Genomic DNA, 6,000 nt, shown 5'->3' on the forward strand with positions numbered 1-6,000 from the left:
CCCAAGTTCGATTCCTGCTCAACACCAGTGACGATGATGTGAACCGGTACTGGGCCTCCCCTAGGTCGACGCAGACTCATATATGTGAGTACCTAGTGTGGTGCGTTAAAAACATCACCACCGGAGAAACAAAGGCGGTCAGGCGTGGTGCTTGCCACCCACCCCTTCGTCTGCCGTGCCGGCTTTCATAGGTGCTCGCTTACAGCACTTGCCCCAACAGTCTGTGAAGGCTACACGGGTGATCTTTGTCTTTGTTGTCGTGTGTCTGCTCGTGGCCCCACGTGTGTGAAATTGTGAGGACTCATTACGCCCCTTCCGACAAGCAAGCCAACATCAGGACTAAGTGAAAATAAAACTGAAACATTTTTGTTCGATTTACGTAACTTTAATTTTGTTTTATTTTTTACTATAGGGTTGATTACAGTATTACATGCAAATCAGCAATATTTATTATTTATGAATTTACCAGTATTTCCCTTTTTTGTTGAACCGTAACACGTTTTTATAAAACTGACCGCACATGCATTTAAATCCAGTCCTGTATGTGATTGCGTTCCGACTTACGAACCCGTTCGACTTACCAACGGGTCTCGGGAATGGAACCCTTTCGAAAGTCGAGGTCTGCCCATATTGAATTGTGGCAATCAGCTTCATAGCTGTTTTGTTCGCTACGTTGTTGGATGCGGTGTGTGGTGAAAAATACTTCTCGGTTTAATAAAATATTTTAAAATACTTTTTAAAAAAAACACGCTTTAATGAAATGTACTGTCCGAGCTGCCCCTCCCCCTTCCCCCATCGCCCCTCCCCTCCTTCCACATCCCCCGCCCCTCGGCGTGGCTCCCCGAGGCTTGCCGTAACGTAAGGGACCGTGGTGATTTACAGCCAACGCTAGTTGAGCGTCGACAATTTCTGATGAAAAATGTTTACAATTTCCGGGATTTATTTTTCAATAAAAAGTGAATGACTTCATTGTGTAAACGTGGGCAATTAGAGCCGTAAACATATTGTTTAAAATTTTCATCGATAGAATATAGTATTGTCATCAGCAGAGGTGTGGACTCGAGTCATGTGACTTGGACTCGAGTCAGACTCGAGTCATGAATTTGATGACTTGCGACTCGACTTGGACTTGCATAACAATGACTTTGTCCCACCTATGAGATGTGGACTCGAGTCATGTGACTTGGACTCGAGTCAGACTCGAGTCATGAATTTGATGACTTGCGACTCGACTTGGACTTGCATAACAATGACTTTGTCCCACCTCTGGTCATCAGTATGACACATATACCAAGTTTGCAGTCGATACGACATTGGGAATACGGTTGAAATTGAGTTACACGATTTTAGGATACGACACACAGTAAGTTAAATAAAAGCGTGTAAAATGTAAAAAAAAAAGTTTTGGATTTTTTATGATAGAATATCGTGTTGTCATCAGTATGACGTAGGTATTTCAAGTTAGCAGTCGATAGCACATTGGGAAGTGGGTAAAACTTGAGTTACAAGATTTCTCTTTTTTTTGAGGATACAACAGACGGAGTGAGTTAAATAAAAGCGTGTAATAATAATAAAAATACATTTCGTCCAAATAAATGACATTAAATGCTTGGGATAATTAATAATGGGACCTCCTTTGCCAGTACCAAAATATACTAATAGGGGTTTTCCCCTTTTTTCTGGCAACAAAACTGACACCTTTTGCAAGGAATCATGCATACATTAACCACAATACTTGCAGTCAAATGCAAACAAAAAACAACACTCTGATAATTTATGCATTGTCCTTGAAACTGATTGGTCCACACAAGAGACAGCTTTCTTTAGAGCCTAGTCTCATATGGTGTTCGACCAGATGACGCCAAAAGGCGCACACTTCAAAGACAATGAACTACCAGAGTAATGAGAGCTCGGGTTGAGCAGCTACATCATGGGACCTCCTTTGCCAGTACCAAAATATATTTTCCGGCAACAAAACTGACACCTTTTGCAAGGAATCATGTTTACATTAACCACAATACTTGCAGTCAAATGCAAACAAACAAAAACAATACTCTTGGGATAAGCCGATCGGGGCTTTGAGATGTATATCCAGTAGAGAGCACTCGAGGGTCACGCTTTTGGCCTTGAACATCGTTGTCCTCGCTTCACGTCCATCATGCAAAACTGACATTTTGACTTAAAACTTTCGCGACTGCGGGAAATAATATTCTTTGGTTCTTTCGGAAAGTCACGTAGATATAAAAATAAAGTGAATCAAAATTAAAATATTTTGAATAAAAATATTTTGTATTTACTTTATTTTTATTATAAAGTTTCGCCTTACGTGACTTTACCGAAATAACCTAAGAACATGTACTTGTGGTTTATTCTTTCAACCAGGGCTGGACATGGGAATAAATTATTGGGGGAACGAGAATACATGATTCCCCTCACCCCCTACTGTCTGTATCTGTCTGTGTCTGTGGGTCTCTGTGCGTCTCTGTGGGTCTCTGTGCGTGTCTGTGGGTCTCTGTGCGTCTCTGTGGGTCTCTGTGCGTGTCTGTGGGTCTCTGTGCGTGTCTATGGGTCTCTGTGCGTGTCTGGTGGTGCGCTACGAACCCGGCGACCCGAGTTCGATTCCCGCTCACGGCCAACAGCAGTGACGATTATCTGAACCGGTCCTGGGCCTCCCTTAGATCGACTCAACCTCAAATTAGTAGAGCTATCGGGGATCCTTGTCTTGTCTGTAGGTCTGTTAGGTAATCCTCTGGAAATGTTGTTCATGCAGTTGTATGCGCCTTATGTTGACATTGAACACCGTACCGTTGCCTAACTGTTCATTACTGTTCTGCAATTGTGAACATTCCCAGCTCTCATCGGCTTCTGCTGAGCGAACTCGATGCTTCTCCTCTTGTTCTATCTTGTGCTGCCCTTTGAATTGTTGCTGCTCACACGATGCAGGTGTCCCTGGACCAACATCATCAATGCAACGTCACTCTCAGGGCGTTGTACCCAAACTCCCTTCGAACATTCTAGATTTGAAGCTTTCGTGACTGCAAGGATTCATATTCTTAGCTTTTTTCGGTAAAGTCACGTAGGTAAAAAATAAAAAATAAAATTAATAAAAGTAAAATAAAAAATAGAATAAAAATCACGATGTTTCGGAGGCAACACAAGCTTCCGTCTTCAGGTGGAACCGTCACAGCACGCTCGCTGTATCAAGTGGGTGATACAGCAATCGTGCTGTGACGGTTCCACCTGAAGACGGAAGCTTGTGTTCCCTTAGACCATGTTGGTGGTAAGGCTCTTCGGGTGTCGGTCTTGGTGTGAACGCTTTATTACAACATCGCCACACCTGAAATTACATTGCCTATCCGAAGGGCAGAAAATGTCAAACACTACATGAACATTATGGTGGGACCCAGGGTCCCATAAGCCTCCGGCTCTCGCATAAACTGCGTTGCGACGTCGTTTTATGTCTGTTGAAGGTGAACGACACGGCAATCTATTCCTCTCGACGAGCTCTGCACGATGCGCTAATCAAAGTTTTGTTTCTTCTGCGCATTCGTCCTCGCCGCTGCGCTTGGACACGACATGACAACAGAATGATCCGCGCCAGGTGGGTCGTGGCATTCATGTGCGCGGTGGGACGGAGTCGCCAAAAATTAATTAATTCATTACGATTTTGACTGCCGTTTATCCTGGACCCCGGGGTCCCGCCATATGATACATACAGTATGGATATAATGCTATTGACATTGTCTAAAATCTTATTCTGCACATCACACCTGCTGCCCATTAAAACTTTTTATTTTTATATGGAGATGAACGAAGTGAACATAATCCCTGCTGGAATGAAGGCCTCCCACGTCATTGTGTGCCTATTCTTGACCACCTTGGCCAGTACTTGGTTAAGACACCACTCGGCACTTATATTAATCACAAGGCTGAGACTCAAACTCAGGTGACCAGGTTTATAGTTCAGTACCGTTGTGTTAAGCACTGCGCTGGTAAAGCGACAAAACTAGTTTGTGAGTGATACATGATGATACGATAGAGAGTTGTATCGTGGTCAAATAAGGATGCTGCTGGGTGTGTGCTTGGAGCAAGAATCGAGAGCTCGAGTGATTGCTTGCACAAAAGTGATTCCAATTGAAACCAAAGTACAATAGAACCGATACTCGGCTCTACCGAATAATGCAAGACCCCATCCTAAAACCCATAATGAACCCCATGCTAAACCCATAATGAACCCCATCCTAAAACCTATAATGAACCCCATGCTAAACCCATAATGAACCCCATGCTAAACCTATAATGAACTCCATGCTAAACCCACAATGCCTCATACCCATACTGTGCTCAAACCGACAACGTCGTGAACCCAAACTCAGTCACATGCCCAAGGTTGGGTGTCGCAGTCAAACCTGACGACGTGATTTGGGACGAGTTGGGGTTAAATTGTAAATACATAAATAAAAGATGGTGAAATCTTCATCACTTTGATAGCCTAAAGACGTTGTGATAAGAGAGATATTTTTTTTTATCAATGTCGCCATGGGGTTGGTTGGTCAGTGCAGTGCACTGTTAAATGTCTCATCAGCAATGTTGGATGGTGTTTTGAGATCCCTGAAATATTGCGACCATCTCCTAAGAATTTAGTGAAAAATAAAAACCATCGTAATAATACAGAAATAAATCTGACTCAGATATCACTCACCGCTGATGTAATCTGTGGCCAGGAACGCATTCAGGTCATTGGCTATACAGGACAGAGCGCTAAGCACTTTAGCACAGTTACACCCCAATCAATAATAACGATACAAATAAAAGCGAAATCTTTTGTTTTATATTTCAACACGCACACGTTCCTTAAAAAAAAAAAACTGTCAACCCATTTTGTGAGTAATAATACAGACTCGCCATTGCATTTTTGACACGCAAAAAAGAAAGCAAAGTCACTTGATGGCATGACTCACGTTATGCTTCTTTCGCGTTACATAAATTACCTTTGAGGGGCGAAAAATATGAAAAACAAGACAAACACCCCCGCTACGAGCAACGTTGAGACAATGCATAAATATGTAACAAGGACACCGCGGGCTGTCATCGCGCTTGCCGGGCGGTCTGGCCCTTCTAGGAGTCCAGTGGGAGCTGTTGTAGAGGCTCAGTGGAACTGAACAGCAGGGATCGCGGGCTGGTTACTGCCGACCTTGCCAGCAGAGACGCAATGGTAGCTTTGATACAACGGAGCTCAGAGGTGTTGTTGGTGGTGGTGGGGGGGGGAATGATCGCGTTTCCTCGAAATGACACGGCTGAACATTTTTTTTTTGTATCCGCGCGAATAAAAGGTGGTACATTAATACCCAGATCTGCGTCTCTCTCTCCCCCTTTTACGCCGTTCCGCTAATACGTCGTCACGTTATCAACACCGCCACCCACACTTAACGTCGCTGACAGCATCGTCCGCCACTTCCTCAGATCCGTCGCCTCTCAGCCGTTCGCCTACGACCCTGTAAATCGCTTTGATTGGACGTCGCTTCGATAATATTTGTCGTCGCACCTTTCAGGAACGCATCCCCCCCTCCCCGACGTAGACCGAGGCATTACCGTAAAATGTCAAAGTTGCAGCCACTGTTGGCGGAAGGTCCTCTCCGCTAGAGGGGGCTCAAGATCCCCCCTTTGGATCGACGTTCGGCCTACTCGTACACGTCCTCCAGAGGGGTCAACTCATTGCCGCGTGGGCAGGGGCTGAGGGAGTTAAGGATCGCACTCTGTTGTTTCCGCCTTAAGGTGAAATACGGCAATCCTCGACCACGAATACACAACTTGGCTCCTGTGTTATTAAACATTTCTTGAATTTTCCATTTTGTTAATTTCTTAGCCATAAACCAAGACATTATTTTCCCATTTTTTTTTGCCCAGCTTGGCCATCTCCATGGGAAACTAATGACTCGTTCTATACATATACGGTATATATATGTTACATTTTTTTTTATTTTCCTAAATTATCTATCA

Source organism: Lampetra planeri, chromosome 2 (assembly GCF_965212315.1).
Source record: "Lampetra planeri chromosome 2, kcLamPlan1.2.h2, whole genome shotgun sequence".
NCBI lineage: Eukaryota > Metazoa > Chordata > Hyperoartia > Petromyzontiformes > Petromyzontidae > Lampetra > Lampetra planeri.